Source organism: Symphalangus syndactylus, chromosome 13, assembly GCF_028878055.3.
Source record: "Symphalangus syndactylus isolate Jambi chromosome 13, NHGRI_mSymSyn1-v2.1_pri, whole genome shotgun sequence".
NCBI classification, from domain to species: Eukaryota; Metazoa; Chordata; class Mammalia; order Primates; family Hylobatidae; genus Symphalangus; species Symphalangus syndactylus.
In genome coordinates, this window is record NC_072435.2 from 106981177 (window position 1) to 107006609 (window position 25433).

Genomic DNA, 25433 nt, shown 5'->3' on the forward strand with positions numbered 1-25433 from the left:
CTGGGATTACAGGCGTGAGCCACCGCGCCCGGCCTGGAGTCAAAGTTTGACCTGGGTGAAGGAGGCAGAAATCAGAGAGCAAGAGCCTGGCTTTTTTTTTTTTGGTGGGGGGGTGCGGGGGGTTCCTTTTATTCATTTTTTTTTAATTGAGGTAAAATTCACAAAACAAAAAGTTAACCATTTTAAAGTGAATAATTTAGGGCCGGGCATGGTGGCTCATGCCTGTAATCCTAACACTTTGGGAGGCCAAGGCGGGAGGATCACTTTGAGCCCGGGAGCTAGAGACCAGCCTGGGCAATACAACGAGATCCCATCTCTCCAAAATTTTTTTTTAATTAGAGTCTCATTGAATATGGCCACTGCTTTTAGCGTTCCTATGTCTCTCTTCACTCCGAGCCAGGCCTGCATGCCACAGCAGCCATTTTCTAAGGGCTCTGCATTTAGTGTTGATCTTGGTTCCACCAACTCTTGTGTGGGTATTGTCCAGCACAAAGAGGTAAAGTTAATTGTCAATGATTGGGGACACTGAACCACTCCAAGCTATGTCACCTTTACGGCCACTGAACTATTGATTGGTGATGCCAAAAAGAATCAAGTTGCAATGAACGCCAACAATACAGTTTTTGATGACCAACGTCTTATTGGATGTGGATTTGATCATACTGTTGTCTGGTCTGATAAGAAGCACTGGCCCTTCATGGTGGTGAGTGATGCTGGCAGGCCCAAGGTCCAAGGAGAGAACAAGGGAAAAACAAAAAGCTTCAGGCCAGGTGTGGTGGCTCACACCTGTAATCCCAGCACTTTGAGAAGCTGAGGCAGGTGGATTGCTTGAGCCCAGGAGTTCGAGACCAGCCTGGGCAACATGGTGAAACCCTGTCTGTACTAAAAATACAAAAATTAGCCAGGTTTGGTGGCGTGTGCCTCTAGTCCTAGCTACTCAGGAGGCTGAGGCGGGAGGATAGCTTGAACCTGGGAGGTCAAGGCTGCAGTGAGCCATGATCACGCTACTGCACTCCAACCTGGGCAACAGAACGAGACCCTGTCTCAAAACAAATAACTTCTATCCAGAGATGTCCCCTATGGTTGTGACAAAGATGAAGGAAATTGCAGAAGCCTACCTTGGGAAGATTGTTACCAATGCTGTGCTCACAGTGCCAGCCTACTTTAATGACTCAGCATCAGGCTACCAAAAAGATGCTAGAACTAATAGCTGGTCTCAATGGACTTAGAATTATCAACAAGCCAACTGCTGCTGCTATTGCTTATGGCTTAAACCAAAAGGTTGGAGCTGAAAGAAATGTGCTGATCTTTGATCTGGGAGGTAGCACTTTTTAAAATTTTATTCATTTATTTTATTTTATTTTATTTGTTGAGACAAGGTCTCATTCTGTCACACAGGCTGGAGTGCAGTGGCACGATCTTGGCTTACTGCAACATGGCTCTCCTGAGCTCAAGCGATCCTCCCACCTCAGCCTCCCAAATAGCTGGGACTACAGGTGTTTGCCACCATGCCCAGCTAATTTTTGTTTATTTTTTGTAGAGATGAGCTCTCACTATGTTGCCCAGGCTGGTCTCAACCTCCTGGGATCAAGAGAGCCTCCCACCTTGGCCTCCTAATTAGCAGGACTATAGGTGTGCGGGAGGTGGCACTTTTGATGTGTCAGTCCTCACTATTGAGGATGAAATTTTTGAAGTCAAAATCTACAACTGGAGAAGGTGGAGAAGACTTTGCAACCAAATGGACAGCCGTTGCATTGCTGAGCTCAAGTGCAAGCATAAGAAGGACCTCAGTGAGAACAGGAGAGCTGGCCGGGCATGGTGGCTCATGCCTATAATCCCACTACTTTTGGAGGCCAAGGTGGATGGATCATTGAGGTCAGGAGTTCAAGACCAGCCTGGGCAACATGGTGAAACTCTGTCTCTACTAAAAATAAAAAAGTTATCCGGGTGTGGCTGGGCATGGTGGCTTATGCCTGTAATCCCATCATGTTGGGAGGCTGAGGCGGGCGGATCACGAAGTCAGGAGATTGAGACCATCCTGGCTAACATGGTGAAACCCCAACTCTACTAAAAATACAAAAAATTAGCCGGGCATGGTGGCACGTGCCTGTAGTCCCAGCTAGTCGGTAAGCTGAGGCAGAAGAATCGCTTGAACCCAGGAAGCGGAGGTTGCAGTGAGCTGAGATCACACCACTGCACTCCATCCTGGACAGCAGAGTGAGACTCCATCTCAAAAAAAAAAAAAAATTAGCTGGGTGTGGTGGCAAGCACCTGAAATCCCAGCTACTTGGGAGGCTGAGGTAAGAGAATCACTTGAACTCTGGAGGCAGAGGTTGCAGTGAGCCAAGATCGCATCATTGCACTCCAGCATCGGTGACAGCAGCAAGACTCTGTCTCAAAAAATTTTTTTTTCATAAATTAGCCAGGCGTAGTGGTGGGCGCCTGTAATCCCAGCTATTCAGGAGGCTGAGGCACTAAAATTGCTTGAACCCGGAGGCAGAGATTGCAGTGAGCAGAGATCAGGCCACTGCACTCCAGCCTGGGTGACAGAGGGAGACTCCGTCTCAAAAAAAAAGAGAGAGCTGCCCTCACGCCTTCATGCGGCTTGTGAACGTGCAAAGTGTACTCTGTCTTCCAGCACCCAGGCCAGTATTGAGATTGATTCTCTCTAGGCAGGAATTGACATCTATACCTCCATTACCATGCCCGATTTGAAGAATTGAATGCTGACCTGTTCCATGGCATCCTGGACCCCGTAGAAGAAGCCCTTCGAGACGCCAAACTAGACAAGTCACAGATTCATGACATCACCCTGGTTGCTGGTTCGGCTTCTAACTGCAAGATTCAGAGCTTGCCCAAGACTTCTTCAATAGAAAAGAACTGAAGGCTGGGCATGGTGGCTCATGCCTGTAATCCCAACAGTTTGGGAGGCTGAGGCGGGAGGATCACTTGAGCCCAGGAGGTTGACACTGCAGTGGGCCATGACTGTGCCACTGCACGCCAGCATGGGTAACAGTACGAGACCCTGTCTCAAAAAAACAAACAAAACTGCAGAGGAGCATTGACCCTGATGAAGCTGTTGCTTACGATCCAGCTACTCAGGCAGCCATCTGATCTGGAGACAAACCAGAAAATGTTCAAGACTCATTGCTCCTGGGTGTCACTCCTCTTTCCCTTCCATTGAAACTGCTGGCGGAGTCACAACAGTTCTTGATAAGCATAATACTACCATTCCTACTAAGCAGACACAGACCTTCACTACCTGCTCTGGCAACCAGCCTGCTGTGCTTACTCAGGTTTATGAAAGCGAGGGTGCCGTGAGCAAGGATAACAGCCTGCTTGGCAAGTTTGAACTCACGGGCATACTTCCTGTGGCAGTGTTCCTCACACTGAAGTCACTTGACACTGATGCTAGTGACATCCTCAGTGTCTCTGCTGTGGACAAAAGTACAGGAAGCTTGGTGTGGTGGCTCACGCCTGTAATCTTAGCATGTTGGAAGGCCAGGGCAAGTGGATTGCTTGAGCCCAGGAGTTTGAGATCAAAAAAATTAGCCGGGTGTAGGCCAGGCGTGGTGGCTCATGCCTGTAATCCCAGCACTTTGGGAGGCCGAGGCGGGTGGATCACCTGAGGTCGGGAGTTTGAGACCAAGCTGACCAACATGGAGAAACCCCATCTCTACTAAAAATACAAAATTAGCCGGGCATGGTGGCACATGCCTGTAATCCCAGCTACTAGGGAGGCTTAGGCAGGAGAATCGCTTGAACCTGGGAGGCGGAGGTTGCAGTGAGCTGAGATCACGCCATTGCACTCCAGCCTGGGCAACAAGAGCAAAACTCCATAAAAAAAAAAAAAAAAAAATTAGCCGGGTGTGATAGGGTGCACCTGTAGTCTCAGCTACTTGGGGGTGCTGAGGCAGAAGGATTACTTGAGTCCAGGAAGTTGAAGCTGCAACGAGCCGAATTTGCGCCGCTACACTCTAGCCTGGGCAACACAGCAATGTCTCAAAAAAATAAAAACTAGTATAGGAAAAAAGAACAAGATTACTATCACTAATGAATGACAAGGGCCGTTTGAGCAAGGAGGACATTGAGCATATGGTCCAGGAAGATGAGCAGTACAAAGCTGAAGATGAGAAGCAGAGGGTCAAGAATTCACTTGAATCCAATGCATTCAACAGGAAAGCCCCCACTGAAGATGAGAAAATTCAAGGCAAGATTAATGGTGAGGACAAACAGAAGATTATTGACAAGTGTAATGAAATTATCAACTGGCTCCATAAGAATCAGATGACGGAGAAGGAAGAAATTGATCATCAGCAGAAAGAGCTGGAGAAAGGCTGTAACCCCATCATTACCAAGCTGGACCCAAGTGCAGGAGGACCGCTAGGAGGCTCACCTGGGGAAGTCCCTGGCAATGGAGCTCCTCCCTCTACTTCCCTACTTCCTCAGGGATTCAGCCATAGAAAAGAATGAAGGACTGATACACGCCACAATGGGATGAGCCTCAAAACTACGATGCTAAGAGACAAAGCCAGTCACAAAGAAACATGTCGTGTCCCTAATTCCTCAGGGACAACCATTTAAGAGGTTGATTAGGTCGGGCGCGGTGGCTCACCCCTGTAATCCCAGCACTTTGAGAGGCCAAAGTGAGCAGATCACGAGGTCAGGAGATCGAGACCATCCTGGCTAACACAGTGAAACCCCGTCTCTACTAAAAATACAAAAAATTAGCCGGGCGTGCTGGCGGGTGCCTGTAGTCCCAGCTACTCGGGAGGCTGAGGCAGGAGAATGGCATGAACCCAGGAGGCAGAGCTTGCAATGAGCCGAGATGGCGCCATTGCACTCCAGCCTGGGCAACAGAGCAAGACTCCATCTCAAAAAAAAAAAAAAAAGGTTGATTAAGCCAACCCCAATATAAAGATCACATGATTCCACATAGCCAAAACATTGAAGAACCCAAATTTGTAACAAATTCTGTGGCAGTTTTAATGCTGAGCTGCTAGGGGCCAGGTGTAGTAGCTCACGGCTGTAATCCCAGCACTTTGGGAGGTTGAGACAGGTGAATCACTTGAGGTCAGGAGTTCGAGATCAGCCTGGCCAACATGGTGAAACCCTGTCTCTACTAAATATACAAAAATTAGCTGGCCATGGTGGTGCACACCTGTAATCCTGGCTACTCGGGAGGCTGAGGCAGGAGAATCACTTGAACCGGGGAGGCAGAGGTTGCAGTAAGCAGAGATTGTGCCACTGCACTCCAGCCTAGGTGACAGAGTGGAACTCTCTCTCAATAAATAAATAAATAAATAAATGAAGTCGAGCTGCTAGAGTACATTACTGGACATTCTCAATGCTTATATGGAACATGTGGAAGTAACATTGTAGTTTATAAGCACTGTATTGTAAGTGGAAAATGCAATGTCTTAAATAAAACTATTTAAAATTGGCACCTCCCAAAAAAATAGCCAATCTGGGTGGCAGGCACCTGTATTCCAAGCTACTCAGGAGGCTGAGGTGGGAGGATTACTTGAGCCCAGGAAGTGGAGGCTGCAGTGAGCCATGATTGCTCCACCGCACTCCAGCCTGGGTGATGGAGCGAGACCCCATCTTGAAATAAATACATAAATAAATAAAGTGAACAATTCAGCAGCATTTAGTACATTCACAACATTATGAAGCTACCACCTCTATCAAGTTCCAAAACTTTTATTTTTCCTTTTTACTTTGATAATTGGAAGCATTGATCGTTCCAAAACATTTTTATCACCCCAAAAGGAAAAACCCTGTATCCATTAAACAGTCACTCCCCATTGCCCCTCCCCCCAACCCCTGGCAACCAGCCATCTGCTCCCCGTCTCTATGGGTTTCCCTATTCCGGACATTTCATATGAATGGAATCAACACTACATGTTTCTTTGTGACTGGCTTTGTCTCTTAGCATCGTGGTTTTGAGGCTCATCCCATTGTGGCGTGTATCAGTCCTTCATTCTCTTCTATGGCTGAATCATGTTCCCTTGTATGGATACCCTACATTTTTTTTTTTTTTTTTGAGACAAGATCTCATTTTGTTCCCCAGGTTGCAGTGCAGTGGCACAATCATGGCACATTGCAGCCTCAACCTCCTGGACTCAAGCAATCCTCCCACCTCCGCTTCCTGAGTAGCTGGGACTACAGGTGCATGCCACCACTCCAGGCAATTTTTTTGTTTGTATTTTTTATAGAGACAGGGTCTCACTATGTTGCCCAGGCTGGTCTCAAACTGAACTGCTGACCTCAAGTAATCCACCCACCCTGGCCTCTCAAAGTGCTGGAATTACAGGTATGAGCCACTGCAACTGGCCAGACATGCCACCTTTGGTTTATCCATCCATCCATCCACTGAGGACCTCAGAGTGTCTCCGTTTGGGCTACTGTGAACACCCAGGCATCTTTGTGGCTGGGAACAGGAGAGGTGTGGAGAGCAGACAGTGAGTCAGAAGAACTAGAAAGGGGAATTTGGGAACTAGAACTGGGCTGTGGCCACCGAGATCAAGTCCTGATTTTACCTCCAAACCATGTCTTGAATCCATCACTTCTCCATCTCTGCCACCACTTCCCCATCCCAGGCCACCGCTATCTCTCCCCAGGTCAGTTACTGCAGCCTCCCTTCCAGCCTCCTTTCTGCCACTCCCAACTCCCTCATCCCCAGGGTTCATTCTCCACTGAGCAGCCGAGGGATCCTCTTAGAAATTTCATGAAATCAAGTCATGGCACCCTCTTGCTCAAAGCCTTTCCATGGCTCCCCGTGGCCTTGGGAGCAAGTCCAGACTCCGCCCCATGGGTGACAAGGCCCTCCTTATCCTGGCTGCTGGCTACCCCTCCAGCCTCTTCACACATGGTTTACTCTCCTCACGCTTTGCTGCAGCCGCCTGGCCTCCCTCTCTTCCCAGAGTGCGCCAGTCTCCAGGCCCTTGCACGTGCTAGTCCCCTTCCCAGGAGGCTTCCTCCTTCACCCAGCCACCCCTCATCCTTTAAGTGTTCACTCAGCCATTGCCTCTTCCAGGAAGGTCTGTGACCCCAACCCTTCCCCTCCCGCTAAGTCAGAGGCCTTCGCTTCTTCCCATTAGCCATTCTTTCAACCAGTATTTGCTGGACACTGCTTTGTCCCAGGCACCAGGGATAGAAATTAAAAAGACAGGCAATGGCCAGGCACAGTGGCTCACACCTATAATCCTAGCACTTTGGGAGGCCAAGGCAGGCGGATGATTTGAGGTCAGAAGTTTGAGACCAGCCTGGCCAACATGGCAAAACCCCATCTCTACTAAAAATATGAAGTTAGCTGGGCATGGTGGTGCTTGCCTGTAATTCCGGGGTTCTCAGGAGGCTGAGGCGGAAGAATCACTTGAACCTGGGAGGCAGAGGTTGCAGTGAGCTGAGATCACAACACTCCACACCAGCCTGGGTGACAGAACAAGACTCTGTCAAAAAAATTAAACAATTAATTAAATGGCTAGTTTTGCAGGGCATGGTGGCTCACACCTGTAAACTTGGCTTTTTTTTTTTTTTTTGGAGTCCCACTATTCAGAGGCTGAGGCAGGAGGATCACTTGAGCCTGGGAGGCCGAGGCTACAGTGAGCCATGATCCTGCCACCACCACACTCCAGCCTAAGTGACAGAGCAAGACTGTCTCTAAATAAATAAATAAGTAAAATGGTTACTTTTGCTGGGCGCAGTGGCTCACACCTGTAGTCCCAGCCTCATGGGAGGCTAAGGCAGGAGAGTCACTTGAGCCCAGGAGTTCAAGACCATCCTGGGCAACATAGCAAGATTCCATCTCTATGTAAAAAAAAAAAAAAAAAAAAAAAAAAAATTAGTTTTATGTTATAGGAACTTCACCTCATTTAACTTATTATTTTTTTAAAGACAGACAAGTGCCCCTGCCCTTCCTGACCAGAGGGGAAAATAAGTAAATAACATTCATACAGTCCATGAATTGAAGTTAAGAGCCCAGGAGAAAAATAAGCAGGGCAAGAGGATATGAATTGTTCATGAGGATGGGTTGCGGGGGTTGTCATTTTACTAGGAGGGGACCAAGGAAGGCCTCCTTGAGAAGGCAGCCTTTGAGCAAAGACCTGAAGGAAATAAGGGCACAAACCATGCAGATGGCCAGGGAACAGCATTGTTGGCAGAGGGAACAGCACGTGCAGAGGCCCACAGGCAGGAGGCCATGTGGCTGCAGCAGAGAGGAGGGGAGAGGAGAGATGACATCATGGAGGCCTGTGGGCTTTTCTCAGGAGGTTGGGAAGATAAGGCAGAACCCACAAAGGAAATGAGAAGATAGCCAGTGACATAGGAGAAAAACCAGGAGAAGCCAATTGCAGGTCATGTATCTGGGCTTGATAACTGTGGATGTACCCTTGGCGGACCTCTCCCCACATTGGAAGGCAGGTCCAGGAGGGCAGGGGGTTTGGTCTGCCTTGTTCACCGCTGTGTCTCAGCACCTGGCAGTGCCCAGGACATAGCAGGTGCTTGGTGACCAGGACATGAGTCAGTGGCTGAGCTGGTGTCCCCTGGCCCCACTGGCATCCAGATCTCAGTCTCCAGACCCTTTCCAGTGATGCCCCTCTTCACCTAGCCACGAGCAGGGGCAGATGGTGGTCCAGGTGGGATCTGAGGCACAGCTTCCTTCCACTGTGGCCACCCCACCCAAGAAGTGGGCTGAGCCAGCCACCCGCAAGAGGGAACTGAAATCATCCTCCACCACAAACACGCTGGCCTGGCCCCACACTGGGCAGGACATGGAGGAAGGGGGAGCGATAGCGAGGGCCAGAGTCCCTCCACTTCAAGGGTCCCCTTCCCCTGGTATATACATGGGGAAAAGGAGGCACCAGCCAAGGGCTGGGTTGCTGTGTGTGAGTGAATTTTGCTGAAGTCCGGAAGACCTGGAAGGTCCTGCCGGCTCATCCCCTGCCTCAAGTGCAGGAGTTTTTGTTGTTGTTGTTGTTGTTGTTGTTTTTGAGACAGAGTCTCACTCTGTCACCAAGCTGAAGTGCCGTGGCACGATCTCAGCTCACTGCAACCTCTTCCTCCCGGGTTCAAGTGATTCTCATGCCTCAGCCTCCAGAGTAGCTGGGATTACAGGTGTGCACCACATTGCCCACCTAATTTTTTTTGTATTTTTAGTGGAGATGAGGTTTCGCCATATTGCCCAGGTTGTTCTCAAACTCCTGAGCTCAGGCAATCTGCCCACCTCGGCCTTCCAAAGTGCTGGGATTACAGGTGTGAGCCACCGCGCCTGGCAAGTGCAGGATTTATAAGTCCTGCTTTAAAAGGTGCCATATGGGACATGGTGGCTCACACCTGTAATCCCAGCAGTTTGGGAGGCTGAGGCGGGAGGAAAGCTTCAGGCCAGGAATTCAAGACTAGCCAGGGCAATATAGCAAGACTCCCTCTCTACAAAAAATAAAAATAAAAATTAGCTGGCCGTGGTGGCATTCACCTGTACTCCCAGCTACTTAAGGGACTGAGGCAGGAGGATCACTCAAGCCTGGAAGGTCAAGGCTGCAGTGAGTGATCACGCCACTGTATTCCAGGCTGGGCGACGGAGCAAGACCCTGCCTTAAACAAACAAACAAACAAAAAAAGCTGGCATTCTCAACTTCTCCCTTTATCGTTTCGTCCCTCCTTTAAGGGGGCCTCTCACTTCCCCCCAGACTCCTGCCACAGACGCCCAAATTCCTGGACATTTTCTCCCAAGGGGCAATTTCAATTTCTAAATTTCACCTGCTCAAAGCAACGAAGAGGTATTGCCTGGGGCCGAGGCTGTGTTCATTTGACATGGTGCCTCACTGTAATCCTCAACCCAAAGCTCCAAGATGGTGAGTGAGGCACCAGTGTTCTCACAGGAAGAGGCAGAGCGGGTGCTAGCCTACTGGTCACCAAAGCCAGTGTTCTTTTTTTTTTTGAGACAGAATTTTGCTCTTGTTGCCTAGGCTGGAGTGCAATGGCGCGATCTTGGCTCACTGCAACCTCCGCCTCCCGGGTTCAAGCAATTCTCCCGCCTCAGCCTCCTGAGTAGCTGGGACTACAGGCATGCGCCACCATGTCCACAAAGCCAGTATTCCTAACCTCCTAGCACCCTCCACTTCAAATCCAAAGAATCCTATTGCTTTAGCAAAACCCACAACCAACCAACCAACCTCCGCCCAGAAACTCAAAACGGCTGCCTTCTGTAGATAGATTCCGTGGCATTTATTTTCCTTCTGGCTCTTCAGGGTCAGGAGCTGAAGGGAGGTGGGGCTGGTAGGCATGGTTCCTGAGTCGCATCCAGGATTGCAGAAGAGCAGAGGAGGTCTTTCATTTGCCAGTGAAGCCCCAGACTCATAAAGCAACTTGTGCTAGGCGTGGTGAGGCGCACCTGCAGTCCCATCTACTCGGGAGGCTGAGGCGGGAGGATCTCTTGAGGCCGGGAGTTCAAGGCTGTAGTGCGCTATGATCGTGCCTGTGAATAGCCACTGCACTGCAGCCTGGGAAACACAGCGAGACTGTCTCTTAAAAATTTTTTTTTTTTTGAGGCGGAGTCTCTCTCTTTCACCCAGGCTGGAGTGCAGTGGCGCAATCTCAGCTCACTGCAAGCTCCGCCTCCCTGTTTCACACCATTCTCCTGCCTCAGCTTCCTGAGTAGCTGGGACTACCAGCACCCACCACTGCGCCCGGCTAATTTTTTGTATTTTTAGTAGAGACGGGGTTTCACCGTGTTAGCCAGGATGGTCTTGATCTCCTGACCTCTTGATCCACCGGCCTCGGCCCCCACAAAGTGCTGGGATTACAGGTGTGAGCCACCGCGCCTGTCCAAAATTTTTAAAAATAGTAAAAAGCAACTTGTAACCATGCATTAGGCTGGAAATTAATGGGTTTAATATGCATGAGTGGGTTCTAATCCCCACTCTGCCATTTGCAAACTGTGTGTCCTTCAGCAAGTCACTTTACCTCTCTGTGCCTTGGCCTCCTCATCTGTAAAACAGGGGAAACAGGCTGGGCATGGTGACTCACGCCTGTAATCCCAGCATTTTGGGAGGCTGAAGCGAGTGGATCACCTGAGGTCAGGAGTTCAAGAACAGCCTGGCCAACATGGCGAAATCCTGTCTCTACTAAAAATACAAAAAATAGCTGGTGTGGTGGTGCGCCTGTAATCCCAGCTACTCGGGAGGCTGAGGCAAGAGAATGGCTTGAACTCAGGAGGCAGAGTTTGCAGCAAGCTGAGATTGTGCCACTGCAGTCCAGCCTGGGCGAAAGAGCAAGACTCCAGCTCAGAAACATAAAATAAAATAAAAATAATAGCTAATGTTTACTGAGCACTTGTGGGTTTTGCTTCTTACCATGATGCTGATAATTAGGAAAGACTTTACTATCTCTATTTTAAACATAAAGAAACCAAACAGAGAGGTGACGCGGCTTGCCTGAAGTCACACAGCGAGCAAGTAAACCCCAGCTTAGAATCTGAGTAGCTGTGGCCGGGCGCGGTGGCTCATGCTTGTAATCCCAGCACTTTGGGAGGCTGAGGCGGGCGGATCACGAGGTCAGGAGATCGAGACCACGGTGAAACCCCGTCTCTACTAAAAAATACAAAAAATTAGCCGGGCATGGTGGCGGGCGCCTGTAGTCCCAGCTACTCGGAGAGGCTGAGGCAGGATAATGGCGTGAACCCGGAAGGCGGAGCTTGCAATGAGCCAAGATTGCGCCACTGCACTCCAGCCCGGGCGGCAGAGCGAGACTCCGTCTCAAAAAAAAAAAAAAAAAAAAAAAGAATCTGAGTAGCTGTGCGACCTTGGGCAAGTCACTTCACCTCTGTGAGCGTCAGTTTCCTCATCTGGAAAATGGAGATGATAAGGGTTGTTAGAAGAATTCAGTGAGCTTCATGGCCCATGAACTTGTCACTCTATATTTAAGGGTATTTAACTTGTTACTTTGTATTTAAGGATTCACTTTCCAACTGCCTGTCTACCATGAGAACAAACACCATGTCTGCTGTGTTCACCACTGTATCCCCAGTACCTGGAAAAGTCCTAGCGCATAGTAGGGGCTCAACAAATCTCAAGTTGAGGGGCAGTGTATTCTCTTGATCTTATGGGGCCCTAACTCCTCTCAGCCTTCCTCTGCTGCCTGGTCCTGCAAACTTCCAACCCCAGGGCCATTCCAGTCAACCCAACTGATGCAAACAGGACCATCCCGGTCTCCTGTTTCAGGTATGAGGAGCCCACAAAGGACCTTTAGGTGTTATGATTGCTAGGAGGACCCAATGCTGTTCTCTGGCCATTGCCAAGTGGCTAAAAGCTGCACACAAACAGGCTTCAGCCAAAAAGAAATGACTGACTTACAGAGCTGAGAAGTCCAAGAGTGACTGCTTTCAGGTATGGCTGGATCTAGGTGCACAGACATTGTCATCAAGATGGTTTTTTTCTGTCTCTGGGCTTTGCTCTACTATGAGTGTGTTCACTCCCAGGCAAGACAGCCCTCAGAAATTCCAAGCTCGGCCGGGCACAGTGGCTCACGCTTGTAATCCCAGCACTTTGGGAGGCCGAGGCGGGCGGATCACGAGGTCAGGAGATCGAGACCATGGTGAAACCCCGTCTCTACTAAAAATACAAAAAATTAGCCGGGCGTGGTGGCGGGCGCCTGTAGTCCCAGCTACTCGGAGAGGCTGAGGCAGAAGAATGGCGTGAACCCGGGAGGTGGAGCTTGCAGTGAGCCGAGATTGCGCCACTGCACTCCAGCCTGGGCGACAGAGCGAGACTCTGTCTCAAAAAAAAAAAAGAAAAGAAAAAAGAAATTCCAAGCTCATGTCCTCTGGAGTGCAGTTACACGATCTCAGCTCACTGCAACCTCTATCTCCCAGGTTCAAGCATTCTCCTGACTCAGCCTCCCAAGTAGCTGGGATTACAGGCGTGCCACCACACCCAGCTAATTTTTGTACTTTTTAGTAGAAATGGGGTTTCACCATGTTGGCCAGGCTGGTCTCGAACTCCTGACCTCAAGTGATCCGCCTGCCTTGACCTCCCGAAGTGCTAAGATTACAGGCATTGAGCTGCCGTGCCCAGCCCAAATGAGGTATTTTCTTATCCGACTGTGCTGTTAAAGCCTGGAATTGAGGCTCATTGGCCCTGTGGGGCCACCTGCCCACCCTTGAACCAGTCACTGGGGCATGGGAGGGAGGGTTAGCCCCAGAGGACATCTTGAACTTCGACTGGATGGAAAATCAGGTGCTTCTACCAGCACAAGGGGAAGTCAGGCAGCCATAGCCCATGTCCACTTTGACCTCAGCCTCAGGGTGAGTGGCTCCCAGGGTCAGCTGCACTCCCCACCCTCCAGCCCCACCCTCCGCTTTCTACTTCTGCTTCTAACAGTGTTGCCAAATACTCCCCTCTCCTCTCCTCCTCTCTATGGCCCTGTGGCCCCAGTTGCCTCAGAGACATGAAGTGACTTCCCCCAAGGTCACACAGCAGGTCTATGTGGCAGACCCCTAAGGCGCACCCAGGCAGTTGGCCCCAGTGTCCTGCTCTTGACCCAAGAATAAGCTCAAGCCCACCCCCAGCGCAGCCCAGGGTAGCTGGCATCTGAGTTCTGAAAGGAAGTGACTCAGGTGCCTGAGGCTCTGAAGAGAATCCCCTTCCATCTGGGTGACTGATGGTCTGGTCTGATAGGCCTGAGAAGGCCACAGAGGGCAGAGGAAAGTGCAGCTCCTTGCACCTTGCACCAGGCTTGCCGGCTTGGGGCACCCTCCTGGCTCGGGGCCCTTCCAGCCATGACCTCGACTCCTGCCTCCCCCTCTGGCACCCTCTTTTCACATATATATACACATATATATGTGTGTGTGTGTGTGTATATATATATATATATATATATATATATATATGTATGTATATGTATAGAGAGAAAGAGAGAGAGAGAGAGAGATGGGGGTTTCATCATGTCACCCAGGCTAGTCTCAAACTCGTGAGTTCAAGTGATCCACCCGACCGCCTTGTGTGCTGGGACTGCAGACGTGAGCCACCACACCCGGTGCCCTCTGACACCTTCTGCCCCTCTCTGAGCATCTTGACATCTTACTCCCCAGAGAGGCCCTGCTTGTTGCCTCCTCCAGTGCAGAGGGCACAGGTGGACAAGCTCCAGGGGCGGGCACCCCCATACCTTTCTGCAGCCTCAGGCCCTGCCCAAGTCTCCTTGGGCTGGCAAGAGGCTCAGGAGGCCTCAAGTGTGGTGATCTAGAACCAGGAAGCCACCCTGGCTGATTTGCAAGTGAGAAGTGGCCCATACATATGTCACCTCCTCTGTGGAGCAGCCCCAGCCTCTGCCAGGTTCTGGGGGTGTGGTGGGAGAAGAACTTCCCAGCCTCTGCCGCACATCTGCATCTTGGGGTCAAGATCACCTGGGGAACAGGATGGGAGATGGAGGATGGGGGTGGGGTGGGGGGATAGGGCTGAAGGAATAGAGAGGGCAGGGTGCGTCCTAACACCTTTTTCCACATTAAAAAATTTAAGGTGAAAGTCACATAACAAAATGAATTAATTAATTTTAGTTAATGAATTAACTAAATTTATTCATTTACTTAGAGACAGAATCTTGCTGTGTCACCCAGGCTGGAGTGCAGGGGCAGGATCACCGCTCACTGCAGCCTCAAACTCCTGGACACAAATGATCCTCTCACCACAGTGCCTCCTGAGTAGCTGAGACTACAGGCGCATTCTACCTTGCCCGAATATTATTATTATTATTATTATTATTTTCTAGAGATATGAGTCTCACTATGTTGCTTAGGCTGGTCTCTTAACTCCAGGGCTCAAGCAATCCTCCCACCTTGGCCTCCCCAAATGCTGGAATTATAGGTTTGAGCTACCACACCTGGCCTCATGAATTAACTAAATTTAGTACATTCACAATGTTGTGCAACCATCACTTACCTCAGTCTAAATCCAGAACATTTCATCACCCCTAAAGAAACCCCATACTCATTAGAAGTTACTTCCTATTGCCACTGCCTATAGCCCGTGGCAACAACTGGTCTACTTTCTGTCTCTAGGGGTTTACCTATTCTATATACTTTACATAAGCAGAATCATACAATATTTGTCCTTTTATGACTGGCTTATTTCACTTAGCATGATGCTTCCAAATTTCATCCACATTGTAGCATATATCAATGCTTCGGTCCTTTTTATGGCTGTGTAATATTCCATTGTATAGATAGACAGCATTGTCTTGATTCAGTCATCCCCTAGTGGGCACATGAGTTGTTTCCATCTTTTGCCTATTGTGAATGGCACTGCTATGAACATTCATGTACAAGTATCTGTTTGAGTGCCTGTTTTCAATTCTTTTGCCTCTGTACTTTAGCTAACATTTTTGTTTGTTTAGAGATGGGGGTCTCACTATGTTGCCCAGCTTAGCCTCCAACTCCTGAGCTCAAGTGATCCTCCCACTTCAGCCTCCCAAAGTGCAGGGATTACAGGCATGAGCCACCTCATCTGACTTTAGCTAACATTGTGATGCTTTTTTTTTTTTTTTGAGATGGAGTCTCGCTGTGCTGCCCAAGCTGGAGTGCAATGGCATGATCTCAGCTCACTGCAACTTCCACCTCCCAGGTTTAAGCGATTCTCCTGCCTCAGCCTCCCGAGTAGCTGGGATTACAGGCGTGCACCACTACACCTGGTTAATTTTTGTATTTTTAGTAGAGACAGAGTTTTGCCATGTTGCCCAGGCTGGTCTCGAACTCCTGACCTCAGGTGATCCACCCACCTTGGCCTCCCAAAGTGCTGGGATTACAGGCGTGAGCCACCGTGCCTGGCCTTGATGCTTCTTTTAATGTTGATTAAATGAGGTGGGAAGGATTAAGCTGTTCTAATAATCCACTCCTCATTGTAAAAGAAAGACCTGAGAACAGGTTTAGCTAGTAATAGTCAGCATTATTTGTTTATTTATTTATATATTTTGAGACAGTCTCATGCTATCACCCAGCCTGTAGTACAGTGGCACTATCTTGGCTCACTACAACCTATCCCTCCCAGGTTCAAGCAGTTCTCCTGTTTCAGCCTTCCAAGTAGCTGGGATTACAGGCATGCACCACCGCGCCAGGCAAATTTTTGTATTTTTAGTAGAGACAGGGTTTCACCATGTTGGCCAGGCTGGTCTCAAACTCCTGGCCTCAAGCAGTCCTCCCACCTCGGCCTCCCAAAGTGGTGGGATTACAGGCGTGAGCCACCACGCCCCACTGGTGTCCTCATTCTTTGTTCCCATTTTACAGATATGGAAACTGAGTCTCAGAGAGCCCAAGTCATTTGCCCAAGGTGACCCAGCACTGAAGGGAGAAGCTAGTCATTATGCCGTCCCCAAACCCGTGTCCTCAGCGTTGATGGCTACTCGATGGTGGATGAGAGGCATCCAACCTGGAGCCTGGGAAGCTTCCAGGAAGGCTTAGGGGGAATCCAAGAGGAGGGTCCTTTGCGGGAGAAAGAGTCAGGCTGGGGAGTTTAGGAGGCTGCTTCCCAGCCCTCGATCTCCCCATAGCCACCAGGGGGCGCCAGAGCCCCGCGCAAAGCGGCTGCCACCAAGTGGCTGCCACCGCGCGCTACCACCCTCAGGGCCTGACGCCTGGGACTGCGGCCAAGTCCCGGCCCCAGGGAGCTCGCGTGCCCCACGCTGATCCCGGGTCAGGGGTGGGGACGGCTGGGGTAACTGGGTTGTAAGTCCTCTGCGGAGCTATTAGGGCCTCTAATTACCGGGATTGGAAGTGAATAATTATCTACTGGGCCTCAGGCCACTGAGTCACTTCCCCCAGAAACCAGATTCCCCAGGCTAGCGGAAGAGGGGGCGGCTCGCAGGCTGAGGTTGGGGCGGGGGGAAGGTGGAAGCGGGGGCCTGGGGCTGGGGTGCGCGGCCGCCGCTGTTTTTGGTCAAGATCAGAACTGGGGAGCCTGGGTGTAAATCGCTGCTGGGCCACTTACCTACCATCCATGTGAGTTGGGGAAGTCACTTCACCTTTCGTCCCTCAGTTTCCTTTCTGTCAAATGGGGGAAAACAACATTCTCTCCTTACAGTTGTTGGGCAAAGTAAATTGTAATCCACCTAAACTAAGCCCTCAGAGTAGTGCCTGGTACATAATCCTCTAATAATTCATTAATCACTCAGAATTATTAATTAGGCCGGGCGAGGTGCCTCACGTTTATAATCCCAGCACTTTGGGAGGCCGAGGCGGGTGGGAGGCTGAGGCGGGCGGATCACTTGAGGTCAGGAGTTTGAGACCAGCCTGGGCAACATGGGGAAACCGCATTTCTACTAAAAATACAAAAAAATTAGCCAGGCGTGGTGGCTCATGCCTGTAATACTGGCTATTTGGGAGGCTGAGGCACGAGAATCATTTGAACCCAGGAGGTGGAGGTTGCAGTGAGCTGAGATCGAGACATTGCACTCCAGCCTGGGCAACAGAGTGAGACTCTGTCTCCAAAAAAAAAAAAAAAAAAAAAAAGACAAAAAAGAACATTAATCATTAATCATTGGGCTGGGCATGGTGGCTCATGCCCATAATCCCAGCACTTTGGGAGGCCAAGGCAGGCAGATCATGAGGTCAGGAGTTCGAGACCAGCTTGACCAACATAGAGAAACCCCGTCTGTACTAAAAATACAAAAATTAGCTGGGCATAGTGGTGCACACCTGTAATCCCAGCTACTCAGGAGGCTGAGGCAGGAGAATCGCTTGAACCCAGGAGGTGGAGGTTGCAGTGAGCCGAGATCGAGACATTGCACTCCAGCCTGGGCAACAGAGTGAGACTCCATCTAAAAAAAAAAAAATCATTAATCATTAATTCAGAATCATTAATTCTGTTATTATTACCATTTTTTATCACTTGGGCTCAGTAAGTGATTAAGAGGTAGGGCACTACAGTGAGGCCAGTCTTTAGTCCACGCCAGCTGCTCCATCACCAGTCGTGTGACATGGACATGTCACTTCACTACCCTGTGCCTCAGTTCCCTCATCTGACAAATGGGAAAATGAATAGCAAACCCTTCATTTGGGGTGGAAGAGATAGATAAGGCCTGTAATGTTCTCAGTGTGGCGCACGCTTCCATAAATGGAGTCCAGATTGTAAATACTGTTCATAATTTTCTTAGGGAAGGACTTGTGGCAATTGTAGCTTCTAAGGCACTGGGAGGACAGAAAACAGAACTGAATCCAAGGGAAGGAAGCACAGGGAGAGATGACATCAGGCACCTGAGCTCAGCAGATCAGACCCTGAACCCAGGAATTTGCCGTGGGAGTTCTGCCCACCCAGGCAAAAAGGGAAGAACCCAGTAATGTAATTATTTTCTGGCCTGGGGCAGATGTGTGTTGACCAAGGGGGACTGTTTCCTGAGCCCTCTTGGTCTCTGTTGGACCCTAATGGGTGGGAAAAGGGTTGGTTGGACCTCACGCCCCAAGGTTTCTTGAGCTCTGTGTTAATTGTTGATTGCTGGGTAACAAATTACTCCCACGTTTACTGGCTTAAAACAGCAAACCTTTATTATCTTATATGGTTTTAGGAATTCACATGCAATCCGGCTTAGCTTGTAGTTCAGGGTCTCGCACTCACGAGATTGTAGTCCAAAACATGGGCTGGTGGCCTGCACACGTAGTCGCAGCTATTTGAGAGGCTGAGACAGGAGGATTGTTTGAGCCTAGAAGTTCAAGGCTATAGATCGTGCTATATGATCGTGCCTATGAATAGCCATTGCACTCCAGTCTGGGCAATGTAACAAGACCCCATCTTTTAAATAAACAAACAAACAAACAAACAAAAATGGGTTAGGACTGTTCTCATCTGGGGCCCAACCGGGGCTGGATGATTCACTTCCAGGATGGTTGGAAGTGATGGTTTCAGTCCTGGCTGTTGCCAGGAGGTCTCTGTTCCTTGCTGGCTGGTGGCAGGAAGCCTCAGCTCCTCTTCACACAGGCCTCCATAAAGCTACTTGGGTGTCCTTAAGCCACGGTGGCTGGCTTCTCCCAGAGTGGATGGCTCAAGGGAGTACAAGGAGAAGCCTAAATGCTTCTTATGACTCAGTCTCAGAGGTCACACAGCGTCACTTCCACTTTAGTCTCTGTTAGAAATGACTCATTAAGGCCAGGTGCGGGGGCTCACGCCTGTAATCCCAGCACTTTGGGAGGCCGAGGCGGGCAGATCACGAGGTCAGGAGATCAAGACCATCCTGGCTAACACAGTGAAACCCTGTTTCTACTAAAAATACAAAAAATTAGCTGGGCATGGTGGCTCGCGCCTATAGTCCCAGCCACTCAGGAGAAGGAGGTTGCAGTGAGCCGAGATCACACCACTGCACTCCAGCCTGGGTGACAGAGCGAGACTCTGTCTCAAAAAGAAGGAGAGGGGAGGGGAGGGGAGGGGAGGGGAGGGGAGGGGAGGGGAGAGGAGGGGAGGGTAGGGTAGGGAAGGAGAGGAGAGGAGAGGAGAGGAGGAAAGAAGGGAGGGAGGGAGGGAGGGGAGGGAGGGAAAAAAAGAGAGAGAAAGGGAAAGAAAGAGAAAGAAGGAGAAAGAAAAGAAAGAAAAAAGAAATGAGTCATTAAGTCCAGCCCACACTCAAGGGCAGGGGAATCAGGTTCCACCTTTTCAAGGGAGGTGTGTCAAAGAAGTGTGGACTGTTTTTAAGCCACGAGGAGCAACTGTTATGTGCCAAGAACTGTGCTCACAAGAGTGAGCAAGACACACAAATGCCTGGCCGAGTGGAGCTGACCTGCTCCTGGGGGTGGGGGAAAGAGACTGCCAATAAACAGATGAATGAATGATTCTTGGATCAGTCAGGGGGCCACAAGGGTGAGGAAGAAAAAACATGCAGAGGCAAGTCAGGCACGGTGGCTCCTGTAATCCTAGCACTTCGGGAGGCCTAAGTGGGAGGATTGCTTGAGCCCAGGAGTTTGAGACCAGCCTGGACAACATAGAGAGACCCTGTTTCTACAAAAAATAGAAACAATTAGCCAGGCATGGTGGGGTGCATCTGTAGTCCCAGCTACTTGAGAGGCTGAGGCAGCAGGATCGCTCGAGCCCAGGAGTTCAAGGTTGCAGTGAGCCATGATTGTACCACTGCACTCCAGCCTGGGTGATAGAGTGAGACCCTGTCTCTAAGAAAAAGAAAGAAAAAAAGAAAAAAAGCAGGAGCAGAAGAGGGATGGAGATGGTCAGCAATGGGGGCAGGGCTAGTTTAGGTTTGGTGGGCGGTCAGACATCTCCTGGGAGTGAAGAAAGCAAGGGTAGACAGCTGGGCTCGGTGGCTCACGACTATGATCCCAGCACTTTGGGAGGCCAAGGCGGGAAGATTGCCTGAGGTCAGCTGTTCGAGGCCAGCCTGGCCAACATGGTGAAACCCCATCTCTACTAAAACTACAAAAAATTAGCTGGGCATGGTGGCTTTCACTTGTAATTCCAGCTTCTCGGGAGGCTGAGGCAGAAGAATCACTTGAACCCAGGAGGTGGCAGAGGCTGCAGTGAGCCAAGATTGAGCCACTGCACTCCAGCCTGGGCAACAGAGACTCCATCTCAAACAAAACAAAACAAAACAAAACACATCTGGTGGAAGAGCATACTGGGCACAGGAAACAGCCAGTGCTAAGGCCTTGAAGTGGGAGCATGAAGGTGAGTTTCAGGAACAGCCAGGAGGAGCCCAGTGTGCTGCAGTGTCCTTTGATAACGCTCAGCACTCTGCGCATTCACTGAAGGCTACTAGGGACAAAGTGTCCTACACAATGTCATTTCCCTTCACCCAACTACTATCACGCCTGTTTGACAAGCCAGAGATACTGAGGCTCAGAAAGTGGGAGCCTCTTACTGGTGACAAGAGGGGACCTTTGGAGGTTGCACAGCAGTGCCGTGATGGAAACTCGGGCATGGGAAATGCCAGCAGTAGCCATTGCCCAGCTGGGGGCCAGGCCAGGTCCCCAGGCCTCCTCCTTGCTGGTGACCCAGGCCTGCAGAAGCACATTTTACAGATGCAGACACCAAGGCCTCCACTCTGGCTGGGTGACCCTGGGCAAGATCTTTGCTTTCAGACCTCAGTGTCTGCGTCTGTAAAAGGGGTGTGAAGCTCTGTTGCTTACAGGACTGGTCTTTGTGGCCACTCCTCTTCACAACCCTCGAGGGACATGGGACTCTCACAACCAATCATAGATTATAACCACATTCTTTTTTTTTTTTTTTTTTTTTGAGATGGAGTCTTACTCTTGTCACCAGGCTGGAGTGCAATGGTGCAATCTCAGCTCACTGCAACCTCCGCCTCCCAGGTTCAAGCAATTATCCCTGCCTCAGCCTCCCAAGTAGCTGGGATTACAGGCACCCACCACCACGCCCAGTTAATTTTTGTATTTTTAGTAGAGACAGGGTTTCACCACGTTGACAAGGCTGGTCTCGAACTCCCGACCTTAGGTGATCCACCTGCCGCGGCCTCCCAAAGTGCTGGGATTACCGGCATGAGCCACCGCGCCCGCACTATATTCAACATTCTTTGTCAGTCGCTGCTATGTGGAAGTACCTCCCCTACTCCTAAGCCCTTAATGTGAGTTTTCCCATCAAATTCTCCCCCTCAACCCAATGGGGTCAGTCCTGTCACTGTCCCCATTTTCCAGATGAGGAAACTGAGGCCCAGAGAATCTATGTGACTGCACAGCTAGGAGATACAGAACAGACAACTTTTTTTTTTTGAGACAGAGTCTCACTCTGTCACCAGGCTGGAGCGCAGTCGCATGATCTCAGCTCACTACAACCTCCCCTTCCCGGGTTTAAGCGATTCTCCTGCCTCTGCCTCCCGAGTAGCTGGGACTACAGGCACCTGCCACCATACCCGGCTAATTTTTGTATTTTTAGTAGAGATGAGGTTTCACCATATTGGCCTCGCTGGTCTTGAACTCCTGATTTTGTGATCCACCCGCCTCAGCCTCCCAAAGTGCTGGGATTACAGGCATGAGCCACCGCGCCTGGCCGACTTTTTGAATTTTTATGAGTACATAGTAGGTGTATATATTTATGGAGTATGTGAGGTATTTTGATACAGGCATGCAATGTGTAATTATCACATCAGGGTAAATGAGGTATCCATCACCTCAAGCACTTATCATGTATTTGTGTTTGTACTAGTTATCTTTTGTTGTTATTAAAATTATTATTAATACTAATTGCTAATATGAATATTAATAGCATTGATTATTGTTAATTTATTGCTATTGACTCTTGTGTTGTAATCATTATCTTTTTAATTTTTTTTTTTTTTTTTGATACGGAGTTTCACTCTTGTTGCCCAGGCTGGAGTGCAATGGTACAATCTCGGCTCACGGCAACCTCCACCTCCCGGGTTCAAGCAATTCTCCTGCCTCAGCTTCCTGAGTAGCTGGGATTACAGGCATGCGGCACCACACCTGGCTAATTTTGTATTTTTAGTAGAGACAGGGTTTCACCATGTTGGTCAGGCTGGTCTCGAAATCCCGACCTCGGGTGATCCGCCTGCCTTGGCCTCCCAAAGTGCTGGGATTACAGGCATGAGCCACCGCGCGCAGCCTGTAATTGTTTGTTATTAATCCTGTGAGTCTCTGGCTTTCTGGAACTTGGCCAGCAGGAGGTGTTGGTGTTTTTCACAGCAAGAAGGAAGGGCGGTTGGACCTGCTCCCCTAAGACGGCCTGGCTTGTTCCCGGGAGCTACGGATCAGTCGTGGGAATTTGAATAACCCTTTCTCTCCTTAGGTCCCAGTGACCTGCCGAGTGGGAAGAGCTGTCGGCCTCCCAGTGGTGACGACGACCTCGCTGTGCTCGTGGCAGCAGCACTCTCAAATCTGGGCACGGTGATGGGAAGGTTATTTGTTGGAATCCCTTTGCCTTTCCAAGGGAAAATAAACACAAAAAGTGAGAAGTCTTGGGGTCTCAGCGAGCACCAAAACAAAAAACTGGACTCCAGCGGGGACGTGGGCAAGAAGCGACTAAGCGAGGAAGGAAACCAGTTTGGGCCTCCGAGAAATCTGGCAGGGGAGAAGGTTTGAACCGTGATTAAAAAGGGGAAGAACCACAAGTCCCAATTTAAGTCAGCAGAGCTGCTGTCTGGGCAGTGAGAGGGAAAGTGCTTGTGGCTGGCAGATTTCAGCAGCCATTTGGCATTGGCTGGGTACCGGGCTGCTCTGTGGGTGCTGCCTGGCAGCTGCATGGCTACAGACAAGTAACTGTTCTCTCTTGGCCTCAGTGTCCCCAGGTATAAGAAAGTGATCAAACAATATGGGATGATCCGGTCAGACTTCTTTTTCTTTTTTTTTTTTTTTTTTTTTTTTTTGAGACAGAGCCTACCTCTGTCTCCCAGGCTCGAGTGCAGCCATGCAATCTTGGCTCACTGCAGCCTCCACCTCCCTGGTTCAAGCAATTCTCCTGCCTCTGCCTCCCCAGTAGCTGGGACTACAGGTGCGTGCAACCATGCCCGGATAATTTTTGTATTTTTAGTAGAGACAGGGTTTCACCCTGTTGACCAGGCTGGTCTCAAATTCCTGACCTCAGGTGATCCACTGGCCTCAGCCTCCCAAAGTGCTGAGATTGCAGTGTGAGCCACTGCACCCGGCCTTTAGACTTCATTGACATTCCCCCACCCCACCCCTCTTCTCACATCCTCAGATGCTGTGTGAACAGCTTGAATCCTACACTCCACAGGTCCCTCTCCTCACAACCCTCCATGGCATCCTACTGCCCTCAAAATAATTCCCAAAGTCCCCACCAAGACCTTCAAGACACCAAGTGATGGGCCCACCTTTGAAACATGGTCTCTTACCAGTATAGGTGTCACCACTGCCTTTATGACTTTCTTCCAATGCACCACATGTATTCCCACCTCAGCACCTCTGCACATGCTGTTCCTTTGGCCTGGAATGCTCTTCCCTCAGACGTTATAGCACCTGGATCCTTCTTGTCGTGGAGGGTTCTAAGCTCACATGTTAGTTCCTCAGAGGTGTCCTTCCTGAGCCCTGGATCTAAGACATCCCCTTCCAGCTCTCCATCCTGTAACTGTTTTGTCATTGTCATAACTGATCCCACTTACTTATTCGTGCCTTATGTCCCCCCACTAGAATATCAGCTCTACGCAGGCAGGGATATCTGTGTTGTTCACTGCTGTGTTCCCAGCGCCTAGAACAGTGCTTGGAAATGTGCGGAAAGCAGATTTTTGTGGCCTTTTTCTTCCAGGTCATTGGACACCAGGAATCCTGTAGCAGATCGCTCCCTTCCCCCATCTACTTGGAGTCTGGAAATCCCCACCTTCTGGGGAACCCCTTCCTGTAGCTCTAAGGTCAGGACTCGGGCCGGTTTGTTTAACACAGAGCGCTTCCTGGAGCCAAGCCTCGAGCTAACTGCTTTAATGCATTAACTCACTTAATTCTCACTGCCAGGAGAGTGGGTACACATTATTTCCATTTCATAGGCAAGGAAGTGGAGGGGTACGGAGAAGTCAAGTCATTTGCCCAGGTAGGAAGAGGGGGAGGCAGTGGAATGGAGACACTTGCTGCCTGGGAAGGCTTGAGGTGGCCCCTCCAAGCTGGGGGCGTGGGCGACTTGTTTCCTGTTGGGGGAGGGGGAGAAGAGTACATTCCTCCCTCCCCGCCCTCCCACATGTTGGGGGAGAGGCTGGCTGACAGCATGCCCCACTCCGGACTAGGGGGAACCCCACTGTCCGTCTCAGCTCCCCATGAGGCCGTGGAGAAAATGTAAGTAGCCCGGGGGCGGGCAGAGGGGTGGGCGCAGAGGCCACGGGAGCCAGCGGTCGGAGAGGGCTTCCTGGAGAAAGATGCACCCCTCCTATAATTGGGGGACAGGACAGGCGGCCGGAGCGAGGCTGGGCTATACGGGCACCGGCTGTAGCAAAGGCAAAGCTGAGGGCTGGGGCCAGAATCCAAATCGGGGGCCTGGGGCCGTGGAGGGTCGGGTCAGCATGATCGCAGATAGTCAGGGCCGGGCAGGGCTGGGCTCCCTCCCTGGGGCGATGATGAAAGCCGTGGTCGCTATTGCACGGCCCAGCCCTGCGGGCACTGATAAGGCCCTGCAGAAGGGAGTCAGCAGGGGCGCGCCCCCTGGAGGCCAGGCCCCTCGACCCTGCCCGCCCTAGGCCCCGCCCCTTCATCTGGCCCCGCCTCCAGGCGCTGAGGCACCTGGTGACCTGCCGGCTTTGAGTGGGTGGGGCTAAGGTCGCCCCGCCCCTCTGATCCTCCCTTCCATCTTCGGGCTGTGGGACGCGAAATAGGGTGGGCACGTGGTGGGCGTGCCTTCGCAAGGCCTCGCCTTTTTCCGGACCCGCGCCAGGAGAGCCCTCAGACCCTGGCAGCCTCGGACTAGCGGGATTGGTGGGCGGGGCCAGTCCGGGCTCCGCCCTCATGGCCCGCCCCTCCCTCCGAATCTCCGACTCGCGCGCGG

At 50.5% G+C, this 25433-nt stretch overlaps 2 protein-coding genes, 1 long non-coding RNA gene and 1 pseudogene across 5 annotated transcripts in view; 3 read left to right on the plus strand and 1 right to left on the minus strand.

The window, feature by feature from the left end:
- LOC129460626 (uncharacterized) overlaps nucleotides 1-22905 on the plus strand; it is a 35248-nt gene extending 12343 nt beyond the window's left edge. For both annotated transcript variants that reach the window (XR_008650276.2, XR_010114944.1), the window contains one exon: nucleotides 22740-22905. This is a non-coding gene — a long non-coding RNA (uncharacterized lncRNA). The remainder of the gene's footprint in view (nucleotides 1-22739) is intronic.
- PHETA1 (PH domain containing endocytic trafficking adaptor 1) overlaps nucleotides 1-24242 on the minus strand; it is a 45142-nt gene extending 20900 nt beyond the window's left edge. The window contains exon 1 of the mRNA XM_063614526.1: nucleotides 23803-24242. The gene's annotated coding sequence lies outside the window, so the exon portion shown is untranslated. The remainder of the gene's footprint in view (nucleotides 1-23802) is intronic.
- Nucleotides 274-5500, plus strand: LOC129460610 (heat shock cognate 71 kDa protein-like; annotated as a pseudogene).
- Nucleotides 24243-24575: 333 nt separating the features above from the next.
- Nucleotides 24576-25433, plus strand: part of SH2B3 (SH2B adaptor protein 3) — a 47784-nt gene continuing 46926 nt past the window's right edge. The window contains exon 1 of one of the 2 annotated variants that reach the window (XM_063614481.1): nucleotides 24576-24730. The gene's annotated coding sequence lies outside the window, so the exon portion shown is untranslated. The remainder of the gene's footprint in view (nucleotides 24731-25433) is intronic. The other variant, XM_063614482.1, reaches the window with a different exon arrangement.